Raw genomic sequence first — 27,383 nt, 5'->3', positions numbered from 1 at the left:
CAGAGTGTTGAGATGACGGTGTTGATGAGACACAGGAGCGTTGCAGCAGTCCTCTCAGATAGTGATTACCTCTTGTGACAAAAAACAGTGTCTTTGTATTTCTTCCTTTTAAGTCAAAGTATAAATGTAGGCAGAGATGTTTTTCACTAACGTGACTCTGATCATCTATGTGCCATTATTTAATTGTTCATAGAGATCACATTGTATTCATGCAGAGGAATCGGAACTCAATCTCATGCTGTCGGTGGAGAACGTCCGTCATTTTCGTAAATCGCCCCGTTAGTGTCATCATGGATACTTCTTTCATTTTAAGCCTGAAAAACTCTAGGAGAAATATTGTGTAAAATGTACCAAAAAGAACTGTCCTGTGTATTGCATCGTATGTAGTGTTTGGAAATAAAAATAGACCCTACGACATATAAGTCTCTAAGTTAACTTCTATCAAGGTACTCAGAGGGATAACCATTAACTAGGTTTGTAGCTCTTTAAAAAAATATCACATGTTTTTGAATTATGCATTTAAATTAACCTATCTTAACATATGGAAGTTTTGATATAGTTTCCTTTCTCAGTCAATTCCAAAGAGTCAAAGTGATTATCAGAGATGAAAGGGCTTTTTGTGTTTTCTTCAAATGTTGAAGCCATGTATGTGAACAACAGGGCTGATGAATTTCCTGTTTTATTTAGGTGACATTTTAATTCAAAATGTAAACTGAAGTTCCTTTTCATTTCTTTGCAGTATTAATATTATTCTGTTTTCGGTTAGCTTGGGTAAAACCATTCACTGGTGTCATTTTGATAATTAGCATTTTATATCTTGGGGGTTTTGGTAAGCAAATAAATATCTTAAATGTAATTGGTGCAATTACTGTATGCGCATTGAACAACTTTATATTGAGCTTCATGTCATGTCACATTTTTATGCTAGTAGGTTTTTTACGATGTTTTTTTAATTGTACGTGGTATTCTTCTGAAATATATAATTACCAGCTCAGCCCTGAGTTAGAGAAGCAAGAATTCTGTCGTTCTCTCAAACAGACTTGTTTTGAAAGATACAGAAAAGCTTGCTTTCTCCTTAGATTCTTTCCCCATCGATAAAAGTAGTTAATGTCTGAATGTTAATGTTATTTTTACATCTTGTGCAATCCCAACATCACATTGTTCTAGTAGGTGTCCAAGCAAACAACCCCAGCTTAGTCCAGATTTGATTTGCTAGAAACTAGAAGTTTGGGGGTGAGGGAGGGAAGGTGGTGGTAATTAGGAGGCCAGGGGCAAAACTGAAGGAAACGAGACCGTAGTTAAACAACTAGCTAAACATGAGCATTTGCCCCTGGTCCTGCCTCCATGGAGTCACATAGCATGGTGAGAAGCTTTAAGATGGCAGATCTGCTCCAGCTCCACTTTTGCTCAAAATGCCACCCAGCGGTATATTCAGGCCACATATAAACCATAACGGAGGGGCATGGGGCGAGGGTTAGTGTAAAGGTGAGCACAAAAAGAGAGAAAGTAGCATAGCTGTTGGCTCCAAGAAGTTTAGGAGAGGTTTAAGAGTGCCTGGACAGAAAAGAAGTGTTAAACCAAAAATGAATGGGAAAAGGTCCTCATTAACAAAATCCATTAGCAAAAACAAAACAAAAACCGAAAAGGAGTGAAGTGGAGAGTGAATAAAAAAGATGAGAAAACTTGAGACTCCTTACTAATCCTTTCTTCCAAGGAGAGAAGGAAGACTGACTGCGATGAAAGGATAGTGTCTTGCTGAAGGACCGGAAAAACAAATTATCTTTGCTCAGTGTCGGACTATTCTGTTTTGTAGCATGTAAACATTATAGCGACACTGAGGACTATTCTAATCCTACATGTGTTCCCACTGCATGTGTAAGAATTTTTCTACTTTCAAAAGAGATTGAGAATCAGACTGAGAAGAAAACTGATTGTAGAACAGTTAGAGGGCTTCATGCTGGCCAACGTCAATCGTGATATTATAGTCTGCCCAAATTATGATGAAATCATTGGAGGCGTCGGAGCAAAAAGCAATTCGTGGGGAAGCTATTAACAGCTTAGAATTTCCAGTTTGTGTGAGAATACGGATTCTACTCACCAACGGGAATAGTTCAGCTCAGATTAGATCTGAATGGCAGTCTCATGGCTTTCAGCTTTGTTTCCTGTGTGCCTATAACTTTACAAATTTAGGCATTGCTAGAACTTTTTTTGGTTTTGATTTTAAACAATATTTAATCCTATGATTGTTACAAAGGTCATTTCAGGAGAATGGCTACTTCCCCTGTCTCTCAGCCTCATCGAAAAATAAGGGGCTGTGGGGAAGAGAAATATCATCAAATGTCTTAGAATTCCATCCGAGTGATTTGGAAAATGAATCAGTACCCACTGCACTAAAGCCCACTAGAGGACTTGAAGTGATCACTGCCTAGATGTGTGGAGTTGTCAGATTCCCTCCCGCAAATCTATGCACTCTACACTGAGCTGAACATTTGCCCAACCTGCTCTTTAAGTTATCTTAGAATACCTTCCCCTGAGAAACTTCCTGCTTTTTTCTGAAACAATGGCATTTCAATAACTTCACGTTTATTATGATTTAGAGACACTTTCCTCAAATTGCTTTAAAGATAACCAAGACAGGCAGCAAGTTTCCTCAGTGGAAAGACATTAGAGATACTTGATTGTCAGGAAAACTGTGCTTTCTGATGTTTTAGAAGAAAGAGGGTGAGGACCCATGAATCTGCTACTCTCCCACTGGGAGGTGAGAATCCTAGGAAAAGACTGTTCGGGAAACTATCTTTCCTGGTTACTTGTCTTACCAATGGTGTATTTAAAACTATACCTCGAGTTCTCTTACACTTAATGGCAATGAAAAGCTCATCCACACATATCGTATTACCATTTCATGCCTCTTTCTGTAAAAGTAAATGATATTTGCCATTGGATCTTAGGTGTGGAGGATTATCACAGCTTTTACTTTCTATCAAGACCCTGAACTTTGGGGTCAGACAGATCTGAGTCTGAGCCTTAGAGCTGCATGTTATAAGCAACTCTGACCTTGAACAAACACTGTCAGAGCCTTACATTTCTCATCTATCCAAAGGAGAAAATAATACTAACTCAAAGTGTTGTTTAGAGTTTTAAACTAAGTGATATATCTGTAAGTACTTAACACAGTGCCTGACTGAATAGACAGTAATTTTCTTTCTTCCTTTTCATTTACTCCGTGAATGTTGAGCACCTACTCGGTGCCAAACACTGGACTAGACACCAAACATGGGAAAGAACACATAATCCAGTCCCTTAGGAACTCACAATTCACAACACCATTATTTTGCTGTTGATGTATAAATAAGAAACGTTCTATTTACAAATTATGGTTCTTTATCCCTAGGTTTTGTAATGAACTTTTATAAGCCTTATTTTTCTTCTTAGTTGAATTCGTTTTATTTTATTCCTTGTTTATTCCAGTTTTATAGTTAAAATAATTCCTAATTATTTTAAATACAAAACTGTGGCAATATGAAAGATTATTTGATAAATGGTATTCAAATAACTGCCTACACATTTAGAAAAAAATATTTTAAATCCATACCTCATACTATATGCCAAAAATGTACAAATGTGTTAAAGAGTTAAATATTTCTTAGAACTACAGAGAAAAAAAGATCTGGTCTTTTGAATATTTGTATGGTTATAAGAAGCAGTAGAAATCATAAAACAAAAGATCCATAAGTTCTAATTATATAAAAATGTAAATCTTTTTGTGCAAGAAAAAATTCAGTGGGGAAATAACAAATTGGGAAACATTACAACAAAGAATTCAGACAGTAATCATAAACATTATGTTACATAAACAATTCATATGACTATTATGACCCCAATAGATAGATGGTCAAAAGTTGTGACCAGACAATGTATTAAAAAATTTGTTTGTTAAGCAAACATATGGAAAAATGTTTAGTGATTATTTAAAAAAATGCAATTTCAACTGCAGTGTAACTGTTAAATTATTACATTGCTGATGGTGAAAGAAATTGATACAGTTCCTTGGAAAAAGCATTTGGCAAATACATCCAGAGTTATAAAAATGTTCATACAATTAATATTTCTGGAAAGGTATCCTAAATAAATCATCCTAAAGAGAAAAAAAACTGTGTTATGAAGTTACCAATTGCAGAAATATTTGTAATAGTAAATCTTGGGACCAGTCTAATTGTCTGACAGCAAAGGAACGGGTACTGAATTATGATGCGTCCTCTTTTGGAATATGCATCAGAAGGTATAATAATGAAGACCTATGGCAACATGAAAAATACTTGTTTTAAACTTACATGTTTTTTTAAGTGGTATATATGATTGCAATAATGAAAATTGAAAAGAATGCATATGGAAAAAGTTAGCAACAATAAGATAGCCCCACGTGTAGAAGGCGTTAGGAAGCATGGAGTTGTTTTAAGATGACATGATTATGCATCACTTTTCCATCATTCTTCAAACTTTCTTATAATTTAAAAAATATTTAAGCATATTCAACTTACTATTTGGTTTAAAATCTTTGCTGTACTTCTTGCATCTTAATGAAACCATTAGTAGGTAAGGAAAATTTAACGAGGTTTCTGGGGGAAAATTTTTGCTCACAGTTGTATTGTAAATCACACCAGATGTTTTTCTTTCATTAATAAGTCTTATACTAAGTGCTAAGATCATTGTGATATGAAAAAGTGACATTTGAAGAAAGCTTTTTAATGTAGTTTATGTGCGTTGTTTGGTTAATGGCAATGTTTTTTAATGGTGAAGTAATTATTTTAATCCTGTTTTATCGTTCACTTTAGTTTTGGTTTTGTGGCTGAGATTTAAAACCCATACTTTCAAGGAAAATAACTTACCTATAGCCTGAAGAAAAATAGTTTTACTTTCACCATGACAAGTGATCTCTTCTGATTTTGTAGTGATGACTGAATAGTGTGGATTTAATATCAGGTGATCAATGCAGTTGACAGTATTTTAGCAATCTCTTTATGTGCATTCTTATAAAGAGGATTTGCTCCTCACATCTCAGAGGCAGAGTTTCTAAGAATTGTAAACACATCATCATTCACCCTGTTCCTTGTTTCTGGTCAGAGGTGCCCAGCAGATTCCCTAGGCTTGCTGGACTGTCTCCTGTTGCCTGAGGGAACACAGGCAGCCACACCTCTCTTTGGGGGTGTGAGAAATAACCAGGGATGACAACCCCTTTGGGTCATCTGTTCTCCTGGATTGATTATATTACGCCTCTAGGGTTGTGAGGCTCTGAATTCACTACCTGAAGATGAAAGTTAGTGGTAGTGAAAAAAATAAAAATAAAATAAAAATAAATAAAGTTAGTGGCAGTGCATCTCACCACCTCCCAAAATAACATGCATGCACGCACACACACTCATGCACACAGACTTACTGTAAAACAACCAACTTATATCCTTTAGGAGAAAAGAAGTCTGGTGGGGTGATGATGGAAAGGAGTTAATCCCTGTCTCCCAAGTAAAGACTAGACAATGGGGATCCATGCAAAGCATTGCTGGGCAATTGACATCTACTGGCTCCCTAGTGAAATGCAGCCTGCTCTCAGTTATTATTCAGGGGCCAAACATCCAAAGTGTGGATTATCCAGGCCATATGCTTCTCCTCCTTTGCCATCTGGCTGGTTGCCTGCTTCCCTTCCTATTAATGGGGAAAAAAACTCAAAAAATACCTCAATTTCTGCCAAAAAACTCAAAAAATACCTCCATTTCTGCCATTTATATTACCTGTATCGCACCCTCTCTTTAAGCAGTACACATTTGGGTCAAATCTGGTCACTTGGCATATCTGATCACAAGACACATTGGTTAGTTTCTAATGTACGATCTTGCACTTGTTGATCCTTGCCTTATAATAGGCTTTGGTCATCTCTTGGATTGATTATTTGTCACTTCAGCCAGCTAAGGAGCTCCTTTAAAGTAAGGAGCATTTCCTCTGCCTTTCCTATCCTCTTCAACTGGCCCAGAGAGCTCCCCTTTACAAGGTGGGTGCAGGACAAGTGTTGGCTGACTAAATAGTAGTCATCATTTCAAGCAGATAAGTCATGAGAAAGTCACAACAGCAAGGAACACTAAGCAGAATTGCCATTTTCTATAAAAATCAACTGAAACAGAAGCCCAGATGTGTAGAATTGGAAGGAGCATTAGAGATAATTTTATCTTCTTGATAAGGAAACTGGAGCCCAGAGGAGTCAAGTCACTTGTGTTGGATTGCCCAGAACATTTGTAGCAGAGTCAGGACTAAAATTCAAATCTCTAGAGCCCATTTCTGTTATACGCCAGACTTCCAAGAATTACGTAAAAGGGGAGTTATGCAGAAGATATGCAGAAAAGGAGAGACTTAGGTTACACTGATGGGAGGAAGAGAGTATATTAGTGACAGGTAACCAAGATTAAAGAAAAATTGTATCCCTGTTTTGTATACATTAATCTTTTGGGGTTATAGATATCATAGGAAAACATCAATTTATTTGGTGCTATTTTTATTTGCTTTTAAAGACTGATGCAAAACAGTCTTTTGAAAAGATCTCATCAAAGCGCCTAGAATAAACCTAATACAGTTAGGATCAATCAAAATTTGTCGAGTGAAAGAATGAAATCAAAACTTTCTCATTTTCTAAGGACTAGGAGTGTTCTTTAGTTCTACTGTTATCGAACCCACTTATGAAAATATTAGTGTCTTTCATTGAATCAAGTGTCTTGGTTTTGCCATATATTTTAATTGACTCTGGACAAACAGTTCTGCCACGAATTATAATAAACTTGTTAAGTAACTGTTTGTGGATGTTATAAATTACCAGAGAAAACTAGTGCCCTGTCACTTACAAATGAAATGTCCATTGAACATCTTACGAACTTAGTGTGAACATTTCAGACATCATTAATGTAAATTTCCAAGGTGAATCTCAAACATCAGATCATATATCCAATTCCAATTAGGGAGGGGGAAAGTTCATGTAATTTTACCACGTGCTTAGGTTTAGAAGTCTATACTTCATGAACCTTTACATGAAGGCAAAATTTATATATAATATATGTATTCTTTAAAAATTATATGTGTATATATATTCTTTAAAAGTTTTTTACATTACACAAGTAACTCACGTTCATTGTAGAAAAATTAGAAAATACAGGTAACCATAAAGAAGAATAAAACCACTAGATTAAAACCAAAGATTAACTGTTAGCTATTAGTTGTATGTCATTTTGGACCTTTTTTCCTATGCATATTCATAGGGTCATATATTACATACTTTTGAAACTTTTCTTTTTTCATATCTCATGAATATTTCTCAACGTCAGTATTTCTAGAAACCATTCTTAGTTATTGCAGAGTATGTCATTATGTATGCGTACTGTAATTTAACTAATCCCTTTTTCTTTGCTATTTAGATTTCCTCCCCATTTTTCGCCATAATAGCCCATGCTGTAGTGAACTTCCTTGCTTATACATCTTGACTCACGTGTTCAGTGATATTCTTAGAGTGGATTCTGAGGAGTACAATTGCTGACTTTAAAATATAGTCAGTTATAAGGGTGGAAAAATGAATTTTTAGATGTCAAAGATATCACCTTCAAATAGACTTTGAAATTCTTTCAGACTAAGTTGTTTTTAGAGAGTTGGTATTTAATTTTGGTTCTTCATGTCACTAACAAACACATTTGTGTGATGCATTGATATAATTTATTTGACCAGTGATAATCTCCCAAACACATAGTTTTAGATGGCTTTCAAATATTTAACTGTTACAAATGTGGTGTTGTCTTAGTAATAATAATGATGATAATGATAATAATAATAGTAATAACAATAAATTATGCTGATTAGTTTCCCCTCATTATTTTCAAAGCCTGCCTGCATGCTTTGTTTGGCTGGTTGACACGAGGCAGTTTCTTGCTGGAGGCAAAATGTCGTTGGACCGTGCACTAATCTTTTTTCCCTTCTGATTTTACCCATTTCCAGGCTGATTATATAAACAATAAGGTGTTGTCTTTTTAATGAAGTGAAAGTGACACATTATAGGTGCTTTTCAATAATCTGAACTTATCTCCTAAATAGGTCTTGCATTATCTATACCCAAATGAGAATACAATTGTTCAGGCGAGGCCACTCTAGAAGAGTATTTAAAGCAAGAAGCACAAGAGTCTTCTCCAGTTTTGCCTTCGATGGGATATAAGAGCAGCGCTATCCAACTAGAATGAGAGGGCCACAGGGGATGCAGGGGAGAGAGGCCATGCTTACCGAGCTTGTTCAACTTGATGACATTACGATTTTCATGATCAAGTCTGCAATAACCTTTATCTTCTTATATTTAATTTAATGGCCTTGGAATCTAGAAAAGCCAGCAGGCCTCATTTATCCCGTTGCAAATACCAGCCTCTTCTGGTACAATTTTTTTGTGCCTGCTAACTACAAGAGACATGAAATTAAAAATAGGTCAGAAGGCTTTCCATTTCAATTTTGTTGATTTAAGTGGGTGGAGGGGGGAGAGCAGGCAAAACATTAGTTTCTTTTAAGTGATGTTATGGAGAAAATAATCTATAACGAGCAAAAAGAGATTAGAGCACTATGAGAACACTGAAGATTATGTTTTATGAAATGAGTTCTTTGTAAAGCATTAGAGAAGTATAATTACAAAAACGATTTCAAGTTGCCTACAAGTGGTTTTTGCTTGAAGAAAGTAAAGGGATGTTATTTATTTGAAATCTTCATTTATCTTTTTGTGAGGCTGTGATGGACGAGGTGAATGTGTGTTTTACTAAATTACTCATTCATTCACAAGGCAGTAAATTTACCATCCTATGAGAAATTTTTCTCAAAGTGGATTATTAGTTTTTTTCTTTAAAAAGAAAAAGCTGAGGAAAAATAATGGTACTTCAAAAAGTATGTTTGGAAGGCCCTGGCTTATCAATAAGAGTGGATGATGAATGTAGACTCTGAGACATTACAATTTTTCCCAAAAATAACTTTTTTCTGGAAAAAAATACCAGAAGCACTAGTTTGTCTTTAGGTATCTCTAGAAGGCCTGTGCTTAATAGTAAGACTGGATAATAAAATGTAAATTCTGGGACACTGTTGCCCATGGCTGCATTACTGCAGAGAAATGAATTACAGAAACACAAATAGCTGTTGAAAGCTAGGTGAGCTATTTCTCTCTTCTCCCTTCCACTATGAGAGTTACTCAGTTTCACTAAGCTCTCCCTGAAATCCATTGTACCCACTAATTACAACATTAAAGAAGGCCTCCAAAAAAAGGCCTTTTTCCCCCCAATACTCCTTCTCCCACCCCATCACCATTACCCCCACAATAAGAAAAATAAAAATTATGACAAGACTCAGAGTGGGCAGAAATGACCTTCTGACAGCAAAATTTCCTATCTTAAATAATATAACACACTTAAACTTACATCCAAACAATTTGATAGCTTTCAAATGCACTGGATAAATACTGCTCTGTCACAGCAAGCAGACGGGTAAACATGCTCTTATACACTCATGGCACAAATGCTCTCAAGAAGCAACGGAAACCTTTTGGCTAGTTGTTGTCAGGAAGAACGACAAAATGAAAAGGATTGATTTTTTGATAGAAACATTTTGACATCCAGGTGGGTGACATTAATGTGTTTAACAAGTTAACTCTTCCAGATATCTGAGGATACAGACAATTTCTAATTTGTTCTAAGGTACTGATGAGAGTGTAGTCCCACCCAAAATCCCATTTGTATGCCAGGTGAAGGCCATCCGGTGGCAGAGGTCAGAATCTCTCAGAGTGGAGTTTTAAGAGGATGAATCAGACTGCTTTTACATTTTGAGGCTTCCTAGGACATTAAAGAACTGAAGAAATGCCAAAACGGGGGCACAAAAATGATTGGTTTGTGCTGCGTGTTTACATATAACAAATCAATGACTTAAACATGTACATTCAAAATGCAAGGACTACAGGCCTCATCTAACTCACCGGGAGAGAGCTCTAAGTCTTAACATTGAGGCAACGCATGAACGTCAAGAAAACAACTTCTCCACCCTCCCCATGAAATGTTCTACCGTGTTTCCCGAAAATAAGACCGGGTCTTATATTAATTTTTGCTCCAAAAGACACATTAGGGCTTATGTTCAGGGGATGTTATCCTGAAAAACCATGCTAGGGTTTATTTTCCGGTTAGGTCTTGTTTTCGGGGAACACAGTAGCAGGTCTGAGATTTGGTTTACATGTGCCATTGAGATTTCTGGCTAAAGTCATGCGTTCCATGCTTTATGTTGCATAAATTTGGAATTAAACTAAGTCCTTAAGCACATAAGTAGATGAACATGGAACTTTCTCTGAAGAGATCATACCTCTGACTTCAGGTTTTCCTGAGGCCCCTTCTGAAGGTAGGTCACCACTTCCTGAAAACAGGAAAGCAAGGCAATTCTGTTGTTCAAAATATATCTTTGCCAGCTTCACTCTTACTACTTTGTAGATCCTTAGGATAAGAAAATCTTATATCAGTTACATAGAGTAACTGACAATGGGGATTCTCAAGCATTTCTACTAACCAAAGAATGGAAAAGAAATTGTACCCTTTAGAGTTGGAGTCCAAAACGGCATACGCGCATGTGCAGCAAACTCAACATTTTTTAAGAGCCTAGGCTTTAGTTTTAAAATATAAATGTTACATTCTTTTCTGGACTCTATTTTTATAGAAAATAGTGGTGTCTCTTCCCTCAGTCTTTGATTACAATTGATTCTCAGATGCGCGGTGTGAGTCTATGGCGCTGCCTAGCTCTGGCACGCCACGTGTACCCTCCCTGGTGGAGTGTGTGCGCTCCAGTCTGAAACGCATGAACCCAAGGGACCTGTTTACCTTGTTTCCAATGATCACCCAAGCTTTATCCCTATTAAGTTGAACTATTACACACATGGCTAGTCACAGGTGGCTCTAGACCTGGTGAGGCTTCCGGAAGAAAGTTAACTCACGAAGCAAACTCCCTTCCTCCAAAGTAGAGGGTCAAATATATGGTGATGGAAGGAGAACTGACTGGGTGGTGAACACACAATGGGATTTATAGATGATATATTACAGAATCGTGCACTTGAAAGCTGTGTAATTTTACTAACCATTGTCACCCCAATAAATTTAGTTAAAAAGAAAATTTGATTATGTGTTCGCCTGTACCATGTAAGGCCTGGAGAGGGTATTTGTGGTGGTCTAATGCATGACCATGTTTCATGACCAGGCCTGTTACAAAGTTCTAGGCCAGAGTTCCTAAAGAGTACATTTTCTAATTTATAGGACATTTTTTTTGTTTTCCTATTGCAATATTGGGAGAAGCTACTGGCCAGGGGTGGGGATCAATGGATACTAGTCTCTTGTCTCCCATTACCGTTAATATCATACCTGACATGCATGTAATAAAAAAATCTCAGCAGAGAATTAAACTTTATTTTACATGTAAGCACAAATTATTTTTATACAGTTCTACTTCCCTGAATTTTCCAGAAATGTAGCTACTTGTAAATAAAAGGAAGACTATATTTTACTTTGGTTCAGAACTTTTCTATTCCTGAAAATTATGTCAATTGACAGCAAATGCTACTTGTAATAATTTAGCCTCCAGTATCGAACACCTATATCATTCTGCAATTGCCATTGCTTTATTTAGGATGAATCTGCATTTAGGAGCTAGCATCTGACTGCTTCCATATATGTCTTCTAGTGCTGGCCCATTGAATATTGACAATAACATACATATTATTTATTATAAATTATTTTCGTGTTCTAATGTCCTGTTTAGGGCATTAAAAATAGATTTAGAGGTAGGTGATATTACTTATGAGTTTCATTTCAGGAGAGCAAAGGAAATACAAGATAGTTATTACAAAAACGGGGCATCGGGTATGCTAGAGTGGATAACCACTGCTGTAAGTGGCGGTCTAGCTGACTATTAGAATTGCCTCTTTGCACAGTTGCATACTGACCCCTGAAGAATTTCTTTAGAAAAAAACGTGATTTAACGTGAAGACTTGACAGATTAGCCAAGTGTTAAGACACATACTTCGAAGTCAGACAGACTTTGATTCACATCTTGGCCTTGAGACTTACAGCTGTTTGACCTGGGGCAATTTATTTACCCTTTGGTAGACTCCATTTCCTCAATTGTAAAATAAGATAACTTGTGAAACTCCTTCACCAAGGTTACCATTGCTTTTATTCTCCTCATCACTCTTAGTTGAAAAGGGTCTCATGCCAGCTTACTTTAAGTGTCTTCAGAGTTCAGGCCCCCAAGAATGATTATACATTCTAAAGAGCTAATCTATTTCCTTCCAGACAGTGGGAGACATTTCATTCACGCCATTTTACTCTTTACTTTGACTGTTGGTGAACATGGAGCTAAGTATTCATGCTGAATTGCTGTGGCTTTCCTCAAATAGGGCTTCTTAATATAGTTTGCCACCACTGCATTCCCTCCATTTTCCTTCTTCCTACTAAATTTTGGCCTTTTATCCTGTATTGTTGGTTGTTGGTCTTATTGTTTCTGTGCTTTTATTGTAAGTTGTCTCAAGCAGGTGGAAAGTAAATAAAATAAGAACAAAATAATAAGGCTGTTTTTTAGTGATACTTTATAGTGCTTATGCATATAAGTGGAAAAGTTTCTTTTATCCCCTTAATTTATACTGGTTGTTCATAATATTAATCAGATCTTTATTGTATCAATTGCTTGGGAAAATATGACAATACTATGATATTCTACCCAAAATACTCATCTATAGAATTAGTTCTATGTAAATTATTTAATTCTATTTTCTTAGCAAAAATCAGAAGAATAATACATATTGCTGTATATCACTGTGTTACTATATAGCAGCAGTTCTCAAAATTTTTTATCAGGGCCCCTTTGTACTTTTAAAAATTATTAAGGACTCAGAGAGCTTTTGTTTATGTGAGTTATACCTCTCAGTATTTATATTAAAACTATGAAATTAAAACTGAGAAATTTTGAAAATATTTACTTACAAATCACTTTAAAAATAAACCGGTTATGTATTAACCCACTATATTTTAACATAAATAACACAATTTTTAACAAATAGTCAGTATATTTTTAAAAATAAAAACAATAACAAAACATTTAGAGAGAGGAGTGTCATTTTTGTAAATCTACTTAACGTTTGTTTTTTTTCCTGTTTGTTATTTTTTAATTGAAGTATAATTGACATACAACATATAATAGTTTCAGGTGTACAACATAATGATTCAATATTTGTATACAATATACTGAGAAATGATCACCACAATAAGTCTAGTTAACATCCTAATGTTTGTCTTAATGGAAGTCAGCTAGATATCTCCTTCTGCATGCAGCCTGTTGCAATATCCAATACATCACGTAGCCTTATGAAAGAATGAGAGTGAAAGGGCAGATATGTATTATTATTATATTATTAAAATAACTTGGACCTTATGGACCCCCAAAAGAGTCTTGGGGATGCTCAGTGTCCTGGATCCCACTTTGAGAACCGCTGCTATAGATCATAGCCAATGAAAATGGCAATAGTATAAGAAATGGAAATAATATTTTGCCTACATGTCAATTTTTAGTGGTTTCAGTGAGCTGCTAAGTTTTTAAAAACGTGCCTGTTACCCTTTTCTAGTTCACAGAATCATTAAAGTCAAACTATGGTTGACAGGAATGTTTAGGTTTTTCCTTCAAGATCTGGCCAATGTATTTTGAAGGCTACTGGTGATATATGGAATGAATGTTATCTTTTTGGCAATAGATTTTTTAAACTATATGTGTTGAACCAAGGTAATCTTTTTAGTTGTGCCATATAGGAAGACTTAGCTTTCTTACCCTTCCAATCTATAATAGTAAAACTAGTTCTATCAAGCCATTATTTTTGTTTGTATGTGTTGCTTGTTATATCATATTTATACCATTCAATAATTAGAGTAGAACAAATTGATTTCTCTTATTCCTGCCATGATGTGGTTCATAATGAAAGGTGGATGGTTTGCCTAATTTACAGAGTGGCATTAGGTTCAGAATGAATTGGTACAGAAGAACAACAAGTTTTATTTTCCTGTATTTTATTTAGTTTTCTTTATTTAGGTAATAGCAATAATGGTTGTGAGCAAGCCTTTAATTAAGCCTTTGTATTGCTATAAGGAATTTCTAAGATTGTTGGCTCTGCTTTAAGGGTGATGGAATCTCTATCACAGTGTGATGGTGGTGCTAGTTCCTGTAATTACGTGGGTCTTCTGTTTTCCTTTCCATGAAAGAACAATCTTAAACTTTCAAGAAATCAACAGGCAACTATGGAGGTTGCCAATACTTTATTTGCCTGACAGTGACATTAGATTTAGGTCTAGGATGTTTTGAAATGGCCGAGCTGATAAACAGAGTTTTCTGCTTATGAGACACATCCCAAATCTCTTTAGGTTTCAGAGGGGTGATTAAATAAACGTGGTTAAGAATTGTCATCCACTGCCTGCAATGACAGCAGCACTCCCTGCTGGGCCCAGTGAATCACCTTCATGTTTTAAGTAACATCTCTTCAAATGTGTGTACATGTTTTGGGCACCCCCAGCATGACTTTGTACTTTCCCAAAGATTTTCAGAACTCTCAGTTAAGGAGTATAGTCTTTCAAGTTTAGAGAGGAATTTTAAAGATGATCTTTTCCAAACCCCAAACCTTGTTTAAGCTATTCACAGTGTCTTAGGTGAGTGGTTGTTCCAGCTTTGCTTGCCTACCCTTGTTCTCCCTCCTGTTGGCCCGCTCCAGTCTTCAGTGTCCATCTTAAAAGTATAATATCCAGAATGACACTCAGTACTCCTGATGCTAAATTACCATAATAAGAGAGACTGGAGCCATCTGCTCCCTTATTGCCATTATCTGCTAATGGACCTGAAGATCCTCCAGCTTCTTTGGCAGTTGTATCACATGGACTTCCACGTAAGATCAATGGGAAGGATGTCTTAGCCACACCAACTATTATTAAGCTATAGTTTCCTCCTGCATTTGTAAATGGCACATGTACATTCAAAACTTAGCCCACTGACATTTGAAGGGAAGCTGTTCTTTCTTGTTTTTTTTTTTTTTAATGGTGGAAATAACTTTATTTTAAAGCAATTTTAAATCTACAGGAAGATTTCAAGAATAGCTCAAAGGATTCCCATGTATCATGTACCTATATTCACCACTTGTTAACATTGTACCCCATTTGATTTATTCTTCTCTAGATAGATAAAAGTTACATAGATATAAATAGTAATATACACGTATATTTTTCTGAACAATTTGAGAGTAAGTGGCAGGCATCATGTTTCTTTAAATATTTCGGAACTTTTTTTTGTTTCACTTTGTAATTTTATTTTATTTTATTATTTTTGTATTAGTTTCAAGTGTACAAAACAACATAACGATTAGACATTTACATTCCTCACAAAGTGATAACCGCCCCCAAGTCTATTACGCCTTTGACATCATGTAGGGCTATTATAATACTATTGACTATATTCTCTATACTGTACTTTACATTCCGTGAGGGGAGGGGAAATATATATATATATATATAATTATAGTTGACATCCGTTATTATTCTACATCAGCTTCAGGTGTACAGCACAGTGGTCAGGCATCTACACAATCTATGAGGTGATCCCCCTGATAAGTCCAGCACCCATCTGGCACCCGACATCGTCTTTACAACATTGTTGATTTTATTCCCCGTACTGCACTTCACATCCCCGTGACTGTTTTGTGACTACCAATTTTCACGGGTAACTTCTTATCATTCCCCGTCTTTGGCCATCGAAACGCGATTGATTTCTCAAGGTACCATCTTGTTTGTGAATCTTTCTGTTCATTAATATAACAAATATATATTGATCACCTTCTGTGTGACAGACAGTGCTCTTAGGTGCCAGGGGTGCTGGGGGTACAGCCATATGTTTGCCATATGAAACTTATATTATAGTGGGGCAAGACACTCAATAAATAAGATAAATGATATTTATAATAAGTTAGATGACAAGAAGTCTAAGGAGGAAAAAAAAATAGACCAGGGAGGTCAGGAGTGATGGGAGAGGTACAGCTTAAGGTGGCCAGGGAAGGCCCTGTAGGTCATTCCTGAACCAAAGCTTCTGACCTCTGCTTTCTTTAAATTCTTCAGTCCGTCAAGTAGCTTATGACAAACAATTAGGTCCTAACTGTTTCATGATAATCTATTTATTAAGAGCAGCAGAGTAGAAAGTACCTGGGTTTTGAAATTAGACCTAAAATGAATCTGGATTTCATTGCCTAGTGAACCCAGTAAATTATATAATAGCTTTAAGACTACAATTTTGTGATCTATAAATGAGGCTAATGATACTTCAGAGGTTTGTTGAGATGATGAAATGAAATAGCACAGTGAAGCACCTAGCGTCGCTTGACCCATTGTAAGTCTTTAACGAACGCCAGCAATCCTCCTGCTGCCCTCTCTATGCGGGACGCTTCTTTGGTTTCACCCACAGGGGCTAGCTCAGTGCTGAGCATCGGATAATATGTCCCAAACGTGTTGATTAACAATGTCCTATTATTGGCTCAACTTTCATTAATTTATTCGCATAACATTTGCTAAGTACTTATTATATACAACGTGCTATAAATATTAATACAACCCTAAGGTGCTTATAATTCAATAGAGGAGATAAGACAAATACACAAATTAAGCTAGAATGTAAAGGTAAAGATAAAGACAAATACAATAAAAGAGGCGAGCCCCAAGTGTTACCGGTCTGAGATTGCCCCCTCAAAAGAGGGAAAGTTTCAAGAATGGGTGACATTGGGACCGTGTCTTAGATTCCTAGTAGAACTGTAAAGGAGATTTCAAAAGACAGAGCAAACAGAAAGTGAGTGGAGGCTGGGAGTCGGAGAGTGGCCTTGAGAACTCATGATCGGCAGGTGGTTCCGTTCGGATTCATGGAATAGAATCTCCAGGGGAGCCCTTTAAAAAATGCCGATGCTGCGGCCTACGCCTAGTTTAGATGGTCTGGGATGGGACCTACACGTTGCTGATATATTTTTTTTAAGTTCTCAAGGTGGTTCTCATGTGCAGCCATGGCTGTGAATTCCTAGCCTAGAGTATAGCTGAGGGAGCGAAGTTTAAGATCAAGTAAGAACCATGTCCTAGGGTCATAGTATAGAGGCCTCATTCCAGGTTCAGAAGTCTGATTTTAATTCGTCGGGTCATTGCTCTTGAGCCAGGCAATAGCAGTTTGACCTCTTCTAAACTTCCTAAATAGTTTGTCAGACTTTTAAGGCATGTGCCCCTAATGTCCCTCTCCTCATTGTATTGCTGTGATTTGATTATTTTTCTTATAAGCCCTGTGATCATGCTGAGGGTGAAGATGGGGGGTGCTGTCATCTTCCTGTCCCTTTCAGTACCTGGCATTGTCTTACATGTGTATACCCAATAAAACCCTGTTGAGTGGATTAGTCAAGGATTGGAGCTGCAGTTAGATGTGGGGTCCGTACATCAAATTAAGAAACTATTGCGATATGAGGGCCTGAGTGGCTGCAGGAATGAAGAGAAGACGCACATGAGAGCTCCTACAGAAGAACTGTTGATATTTTGTCCATTAAATGGGGCCAAATCACTCATCCATCAAACTGACTCAGAGTCCAAAAGGACTAGGAAAAACGTGCAGACAAGGAAAGAATTAGGCAAGACATGCAAATTTAGGAGAAGAGTTTGAGTTTACATAACTTGTATTGATACTTCAGAGACACCGTTCAGATTAAGCTGTTTCGCAGGCAGTTGGAAATGCAAGTTTGATCTTTGGAAAGAGGTTAAGAGATTTAAACTTATAACTTAAGTATAAATAAGGAAAAAATGCAATGTGATGGAAAAAGTGTCCGACCTGAATAAGGCTGGTGGGAGGAAGTGGTTTTGAGCAGAATTTCAGACAGTTTTTTGAGGTCGTTGATTGTGTAAGACAAAAATGCTGGAAGAATTTGGGGCTTTCTAATATTCTTTACCCTAATGTTGACTAAATTCTGCCACTTTTGCTTTAACATTTTCTCACTGCACTACCTACTCTCAGCTTAATGAAAAAGTCTAGGGCTCCTTCTGGGCCCCTGACCCCAAGCATGCGATAAGCAAACTAAGCAGCACCTTTGCAAAAGTTTGCCGTCCTGCAAACAGGTAGCTAGGTGGAGCCGAGGTCTAGTTCAGGAAGGACAGAGGGGGACCCACCACGCTCTCTAGTTCACCTTTGCCTGTAGTAAAACTGACCTTGTATTTTGATCTTTTGGCTCTTAGTTTCTGATCTCATTACTTAAGAATCCATGGAGAAGAAGTAACTGATTTGCCTGCCCCCACACCTTCTGCACTTATAAACCTTAGATCTCTATACAGGTCATATACAGGGTCTAAAGATATAGATAAACATATTCATCTAGGCATTTCATAAAATGTTCTGAAGTGGACATTTTAGCTGTGGGAGAGGTGAGACCCCGGAGACCTTTGCATCACTTTGTGTTCTTGGAAAGAGAACCTCTACTTCAGACCACCCCTCACTGGGAGCTCCAGGATCCAACAGTTCCCTTCTAGTGGGAACTGTTGGCCCTTCCCTTCTAGTAAAGTCTCCCAACTTTAATTGGAAGATGCCCCATCTTTCTGTAAGGGACTATGTTGGCCAGTTCCATCACGACTCACTCCCCTACTTGCTTCTGTCACTAGCAGAGGATTTCCCCCTTAGCTCTCTCCTAAGGACCCTGCTTCCCTTGCAGCCCTCTCTGAAGTTAAGCATGCGATGTCTCTAAATCAGTGGTTCTCAACCAGCGGAGATTTGGGGCCTCAAGGGATGTTTGGCAATTCCTGCTGACAGTTTCGGTTGTCCCACTGGAGAAGAATGGGGTGCTACCAGCATCGTGAGCAGAGTCCACTGATGCTGCCAAACATGCTCAATGCACAGGGCAGCCCCACACGACACAGAGTCATCCAGCCCAAAAAGTCAGTAGTGTTGTTGATCAGAAACCTCACTCTAAATAAAGAAGATTTAAATGTTTGTATTTAATATTTACTCTGTATTATCCACCTGAGGCTTTATTATTGAAATGTTTGATATTGGTATGCAGATCCTAGAAAAAAACGCATGCGTGTCACAAATAGGGCTGGCGATGTGGGGGGCTAACTGATGACAGAGAAGGGTAGAGATTTTTAAGTGAAATTTTGAAGGAAAAAGTGGGGGAAGCTTTTGGGGAAGGAGACTTGGTACTGGAGCATGACAAGACAATGAGTTTGATTCATGATTTAAAACTGATCAAAATAACTTCATCCCATAATACACTCCGAAAGGAGAATACCAAGTCAGATCATCAATACCCCCAGGCCATTTTAAAAGCTACATGTTAACTTTGAACACAACGGCCGCATTTATTAACACTGCAAGCATCCCCCAGGCAGCTCTCTGCTCCCAGAACTGGGAAGCCCTGGTAGAGTCAATTACGGTGACAGGGCCTGGAAAAGATGGAGAGGTCAAGAACTTCCTTGCTAAAAAGGATGCTCTGATGAGCAGGAGAGGTGGGCTGTGTTCTAGGCAGAGCGTAATCGCTAAGAAACCATGGAAGGAGGATTGGCTAAAGGTGATGTGAAAAAGACAGACTGACTGAGGCAGTTTCTCAAAGTAGAGTTCATGGGCCAGCAGCATCCCCTGGGAGTGTGCACATGCTCACCTCTCACCCCAGACTTACTGATGAAACTCTGGAAGTGGAGACCAGCAATCTGTTTGTTGTGAAGCGAAGCAGAGAAACAAGATAGCTAGAGGTGCTACAGAGTCAAGCAAGAGAGGGCTTTTCTTTCCTTTTCTTGAGATGAGTGATATTGTCACATACTTTTGTGGTGTTGGGAGAAGGAAGGAAAAGGTGTGAAAGTGGCGATGTGGAACAGTGGTAGAAGGATGAAAGAGAACCAACCTCCGACTTTTCATCCTCAGTGCACAGGGCAGCCCCACACAACAAAGAATTATCCCATCCAAAAAGGCATTAGTGTCACTGATCAGAAACCTTTCTCTAAATAAAGAAGATTTAAGTGTTTGTATTTAATATTCATACTCTGTATATCGACTACCCACCTGAGGCTTTATCACTGAAATGTTTAATATTGTTATGCGTATCCTATTAATAGAAAAAACGTCTGGGTGTCACAAATAGGGCTAGATTTGTGGGGTACTAACTGATGACAGAAAAGGATATAGATTTTTAAGTGAAATTTTGAAGGAAAAAGGTGTCTGTTTTTGTCAAGTCAAATTTAAAAAAAGCTTTCCCAATAATTGTACCTGCCCAAAATATTTACCTTAGGAATCACGAGTTTCTATCTTTGGAAGTAGTCAAGCAAAGTGGATTTTGTGTGTGTGTGTGAAATATTATCCACCTGTTTGGGCCTTTACATTTCAACCCCCAAAACATTTTTAACCTTCTCTGTTTCTTTCCTATCATATATTTCTCTTAATGTCTACAGAGGAAGGAGGGGGTTAAAGTTTCCTAATTGTCCTTGACTGGTCCTCAACCACATTTCTCCAAGACAAAAGGCAGCTCCTACCAAACACACAGAGGCAGACCTCAGGTTCTTTTCTTGTCCTTCCCGCAAGTATTCATCTCCCCATACGATGGTGATCGTTACTGTGATTCATATACTTTTAACCGGAAAGTGATTATAGAGAATCATGCCCAAATTGCTAGAGCTAAAGCCTGACGTGCCCCGACAGGATGAGGAAAACTCAATACCGTTTTCCCTCACACTCCCCACCCCCCAACACTCCCAAATAGTCTTGCTTCTTAATGAGTAAGAGTAGTTTAAGCTGCAATTATTTCCTCTTACACTGACTGTCCTTTTCACCCTGATTACTCTTTGGATATATAATGGGGAGGTAGCTGCTTGCGGACTAGCGAGGCAGCCTGGTGAATGGCAGCAATACACACTCGGGAAGAGTGCATTCCACTCTCAGAACAACCTGCCCAAACTGAATGCAGCTCAGAAGTGGAGTGGAGAGAGCTTTTTACAATTTCGATTTGAAATGCTAGTTTCTGTAGCTAAAACAGTAAATAATTTTGTGGGTTTTTTTTTTTCCAGCTGTTATAGTTTGACATTTGCTGAACACCTCTTGAATTTACTTTTGCAGAACAAGACAACCATTTGTACCATTAGGCCACTACTCCTTTTTAGTTGAGTGTAGGGACCCTCTTCTCCAATTTAGCCTCTTTTGACATAAGCAGAGCATCTATTCATTCAAAGGGAACACCGTGACACAGCTGAAGAATATGTCTCGGGAATGTAGAGGGCATTGTGTCTATGTTTCCCAATTTCAGAAACTCAGAGTCACTTTATTTGCCAGTCTACCCACCAAGCTCTGGGTTACTGGCCACTTTTGTACATTTATAATTTTCTGTTGCCTGAGATAACAACTCTGAAGCATTATAAGATCTACAAGTACCCTGTGAATTATAAAGTCTAAACAATAACAACATTGTGTACAGTTTAAGTGAATTTTTATCTATGTGTGGCTATTTGAAAAGTAGCAATTCTTATAAATAGACACTTCATAACAGCTTAATCAAAATAAATCAATGCCTCCGTTATCTGGAATTTTCCTTTAAGGCAATCTTAGATACTAGGACAGTGCTGAAAGAAGAAATAATAATCTTAATTCATTGTGTGTTTCTTGGCAGATGACAGAGCACCTCCATATGTTCTTATTTCATTTTAAAAATTGACACTATGGGTGAAGAAAGAATGCTCAGTGCAGTGAATAGTTAAAAAAAATAAAATAGCCAAAGATCTAAAGATTATCCCTGGCCAGTGTGATTGGTTGGTTTGCTGCAAAAAGAAAAGAAGGGTTCTAATTTGGTAGGGCTAGCTTTACAAACTAAGGCCCTTGGCTGCACAACTTCGAAACATGGGAGAGGGACATATAAAAGAGCCAAGCAAAAAGAGAACTGAGGAAAGAGAGAAGTAGGAAGAGTACGAAGGGAGACTGGAGGACAAGGAAGGTCACTGCAAAGAGAAGAAAGATTCAAACACCGAGGTGAGAAAATGAGAGCAGCATCGTTACCCAGACATTGAGAAAGGCGGAGGCAAACCGCTCAGCATAACTGAGCAGCCTTGTAGGGCACCCACGCCTTGGGGCACCAGGCTCCCAGAGTGAGACAATCCAGTGCGGGGCTGCTTCCAGGGACCTTGGAGCTCTTTGTACCGTTCCAGCACAGTAACTGATCTTCACAGCGAACCCCTTCAAAATGAATGAAGGCAAGTTTGAATCATGTTTGCTATTTTTCACGCACCAAAACCTTCAGTGTTACCTAAGGAAGAAAGAAGTTCATTGAATTTTCTCCACCAAGGAAGTCTATGTGGAATCACTCGTTGTCTGATAGGGATCACTAAATTTGACATTTCTATCAGCTTTATCCAATGTCTCATTTCTCTACTATGCTGTATACACAGCTAACTAGAATATAGTCAGTTCACTGTTACATGAACTATTTAAGATGGGAGGAAAAGTTGATCACCCAAGATGGTAATGCAACCTTATACTTGGTTATTTACATCGGTGTTGTACCCTTATCCCTTTGTATCATAACAATCTGTTTACATGTGTCTTCTCCACCAGACCATCAGTACCTTTACCATCATAGTACCAACACCCAGAGCACCATCTCTGGCACATAACTGTGGTTTCCTACCCTGTTTCCCCGAAAATAAGACCTAGCGGACCATCAGCTCTAATGCGTCTTTTGGAGCAAAAATTAATATAAGACCCAGTCTTATTTTAATATAAGACCGGTATAATATAATATAATATAATATAATATAATATAATATAATATAATATAATATAATACCAGGTCTTATATAATAAAAATATAATATAATACAATACAATATAATATAATACAATATAATATAATATTGGGTCTTATATTAATTTTTGCTCCAAAAGATGCATTAGAGGTTCGCTAGGTCTTATTTTCAGGGAAACATGGTAATTGTTAGTTAAATAAATGATTGAAGAAATAGATGTATCTTATCTAACACATCGCTGTGGACCAAGTAATGCTGCCACGCAATGAAAACACAGTCAGTAACACCTGGAAAGCTTAACTGCTTGTCTCTCAGACTGCTGTGAAGCCCCCAACCTCAACCCGACTGTAAATCTTTCCTCAGAACAACGGAAGTGGTTAAGTGTTCAGGTGTCAAAACGGTACCCTGCTGGGCTGCAGGCTGCATACAAAGTTATATTCCATTGAGTTTCAAATGCTAACAAAGCAAGTAATTAAGCTGAGTAAGTGCTAACTTGCTTGAAAGCAAGATTTGAAGCTGATAAACCAAAATGCTGATAATTGAGAGTTGATTATACAGCTTTGTTGTTTCTCTACCCTGCTAATAGCCTCTCATTCTTGGCGTGTAATGATTTCTTCCCCACAAGGGGAAAAAAAAAAACACAAAAAACCAACCATCAATCTTCTCCACTTCTCTCCCATCTTGAGTTAGGTGTCACTCCCTCCTTTCCTTAGCTAAATCCTCCACCTGTGGTCTTGATCCTTCTCTCCTTTCTTGTCTATCTCTTGCATCTTTTACCCCTCTCGCTCCACTAATTTCTTCTCTTCTGTTTATAAACATGCTCAGGGGTTACCATCCTTAAAAAAGAAAGAGAAAACATGGCGGACGACGTGGACCAGCAACAAACTACCAACACCGTAGAAGAACCCCTGGATCTCATCAGGCTCAGCCTGGATGAGCGAATTTATGTGAAAATGAGAAATGACAGAGAGCTTCGAGGTAGATTACATGCTTATGATCAGCATTTAAATATGATACTGGGAGATGTGTAAGAAACTGTGACTACTATAGAAATTGATGAAGAAACATATGAAGAGATATATAAATCAACAAAATGGAATATTCCAATGCTCTTTGTCCGGGGAGATGGTGTTGTACTAGTTGCCCCTCCATTGAGAGTTGGCTGAAACAAAGAATTTATCCTGTATGGAAAATAGGAGACTTTGTATGATTGCCTCTTTAAATGTAGAAGATATTGAAAAAACTGTGTAAATTTTGATACTAAGAAATGACCAACGATTCTTCCACTTCTGAAATGAGTTGATTTGCAGATAACTTACAAATTCTTAAGCTAAATGGCATTTTTATTTTTCTCCAACCCTCCAATAAATGTGATCACCAAGGTGCAAAAAAAAAAAAAAAAAAAAAAGAAAGAAAGAAAGAAAGCCTGCAAATGAAGAGTGCGAGAATCTTCCCTTTTTCTACATTCCCTTAAGTCTCTACCATCTTTCTTTTCTACGTTCCCTAAACTCTTGGAAAAGGAATCGGCATTTTGTGTCCTCAGCTTGATTGCTGATTACTTCTTATTCCCTTAAACTTTTCTAGTGGTTTCAGAAGTTATAGATGTATTCTTTTTTTTCTGTTTTGTTTTTGTTTGTTTATTTTGTTCTTTAGATTCCACATATGACTGAGATCATATGGTATTTGTCTCTCTGTGTCTGACTTATTTCACTTAGCAAAATACCCTGTAAGTCCATCCATGTTGTGGCAAATGGTAAGATTTCATTTTTTATGGCTGAGTAATATTCCACTGCATAAATATATCACATCTTCTTTATCCAATGGTCTGCTGATGAGCATTTCAGTTGCTTCTGTATCTTGGCTATTGTAGAGAGCACTGCAGTGAGCGTAGGGGTGAATATATCTTTTCAAATTAGTGTTTTGGATTTCTTCAGATAAATACCCAGAAGTAGAATTCCTGGGTCATAAGGTAGTTAATTTTTTGAGGAACCTCTATGCTGTTTTCCATAGTGGCTGCACCAATCTGCAGTCCCACCAACACTGCACCAGGGTTCCTTTTTTTCTACATCATCTCCAACACTTGTCGTTTGTTGATTTATTGATAACAGCCATTTTGACAGGTGTGAGGTGATATCTCACTGTGGTTTTAATTTGCATTTCTCTAATGATTAATGACATTGAGCATCTTTTCATGTCTGTTGGCCATTTGTGTGTCCTCTTTGGAGAAATGTCTATTCAGGTCTTCTGCCCATTTTTAAATTGGATTGTTTGGGTTTTTTTTGGTGTTGAGTTGTATGAGTTCTTTATAAATTTTGGGTAGTAAGCCCTTATCAGATGTATTATTGGCAGATGTCTTCTCCCATTCAGTAGAATGTCTTTTCGTTTTGTTGATGGTTTCCTTTACTGTGCAAAAACTTTTTAGTTTGATGTAGTCCCATTTGTTTATTTTTTCTTTTGTTTCCTTTGCCCGAGGAGACATATCAGAAAAAAACATTACTAAGGGTAATGTCTGAGCTTTTACTGCCTATGTTTTCTTCTAGAAGTTTTATGATTTGGGGTCTTACATTAAAGTCTTTAATCCGTTTTGAGTTTATTCTTGTATATAGAGTGAGAAAGTGGTCCCGTTTCATTTTTTTGCATGTATCTGTCCAGTTTTTCTACTAGTACCATTTATTGAATAGACTCTCTTTACCCCAGGCCTCCTTTGTCATAGATTAAAAGACCATATATGCATGGGTTTATTTCCGGGCTCTCTATTCTGTTCCATTGATCTATATGTCTGTTTTTGTGCCAACATCATGGTGTTTTGATTACTCTAGCTTTGTAGTATAGTTTGATATCAAGTAGCATGATACCTCCAACTTTGGTCTTTCTCATGATTGCTCTGGCTATTCGAGGTCTTTCATGGTTCCATATATATTTTAGGATTATTTGTTCTAGTTTTGTGAACAATGTCATTGATATTTTGATAGGGATTGCATTGAATCTGTCAATTGCTTTGGGTAATATGGACATTTTAACTATGTTAATTTTTCCTATCCATAAGCACGGTATATGCTTCACGTATTTGTGTCTTTTTCAGTTTCTTTCTTCAGTGTCTTTTGATTTTCTAAGTACAGGTCTTTTATGTCTTTGGTTAAATTTATTCCTAGGTATTTTATTTATTTTTTGGATGCAATTGTAAATAGGATTGTTGTCCTAATTTCTCTATACATATATGTTTTTAATTGTCAGATTCCCAAATCTCCATTTGTCTTCATCTCGGCAGTATTTTGCATTGTTGACATGCCCCTTTTCTAAAATGTGTCCTTTTGTGTCTTTTATGACATTTTACCTTTCTGGTTTTCTTCTCACTTATTACTTCTTTTCTCCTTCCTATTCCTACGTCTTTGTTTCTTTCTTTGTTCATTCCATCCTTCTTTCCTTCCATCCTTCCTTCCTTCCTTTCTTTTCTTTTTCTTTTCTGATAAGAAAGAAGAAAGAAACTAATATCTATTGACATTTAAATAAATCATATGCCAGGCAGGTGTTATGTTGAATTTTCAAACATTATCTCCTTTTATCTTTACACTAACCCTAGGATATGAATATTATTATTCCTATATAAATGTTTTATTTACTTATTTATTTGTAATTGTGCTAAAATACACATAATATAAAACTTATCATAGTGTCATTAAGTACATTCACATTGTTGTACAATCATCACCACCGTCCATCTCTAGAACTCTTTCCATCTCGTAAAACTGAAATTCTGTATTCATTAAACAATAACTCCCCATTACTTCCTTTCCCCAACCCCTGGCAACCACTCTTTTACTTTCTGTCTCTATGACTTTGACTACTTTTAGTACCTTATATTGTGAAATCATGCAGAATTTGTCTTTTTGCAACTGGCTTCATTCACTTAGCATAATGTCTTCAAGGTAGCATGTGTCAGAATTTCCTTCTTTTTAAGGATGAATAATATTCCATTGTATGCATATATCACATTTTGTTTATTCATTCATAAATTTACAGTCCTCGTTTTATAAATGATGAAGCTGTGTCTCAGACAAGTGAAATAACTCATTGAGGTCACACAACTTTTCTTCTAAATCTATCCTTAGTTCTCTCTCTCCCCCTTCTTTTTGCTGATCTTATCCCACATTTTGAATTATAATCCCCATATGGTCCTCAAATGTATATCCTAAATTGAACTTTGGTACTGAATTTAGTTTCATATTTCCGGTAGATCCACCAGAATATCCTTCTGATACCTTTGACTCACCATATACAAAAATAAGCCCATCAATTGACCTTCAAAATAAGCTTGTCACTCTGACATCTCTGTTACTGTTAATGATACCATGAATTCCCCAGTCACCTGGATGCTAAACCTCTGAGTCATCCTTTAGCCGCTTTTACCTATATCCCCCAAATTCAATGTCACAAAATTTTGTCAGTTGTGCTTTCCTAATTGTTTCATCCCCGTTCCATTCTCGCTGTACCTGTAGAAGAGGC

At 37.2% G+C, this 27,383-nt stretch overlaps 1 protein-coding gene and 1 pseudogene across 1 annotated transcript in view; both read left to right on the top strand.

The window, feature by feature from the left end:
- CAMKMT (calmodulin-lysine N-methyltransferase) overlaps positions 1-27,383 on the top strand; it is a 332,239-nt gene that overhangs the window by 231,461 nt on the left and 73,395 nt on the right.
- Positions 23,738-24,263, top strand: LOC117033469 (U6 snRNA-associated Sm-like protein LSm3; annotated as a pseudogene).

This window comes from Rhinolophus ferrumequinum, chromosome 13 (assembly GCF_004115265.2).
Source record: "Rhinolophus ferrumequinum isolate MPI-CBG mRhiFer1 chromosome 13, mRhiFer1_v1.p, whole genome shotgun sequence".
NCBI lineage: Eukaryota > Metazoa > Chordata > Mammalia > Chiroptera > Rhinolophidae > Rhinolophus > Rhinolophus ferrumequinum.
This window is presented reverse-complemented; position numbering and strand designations above follow the sequence as displayed.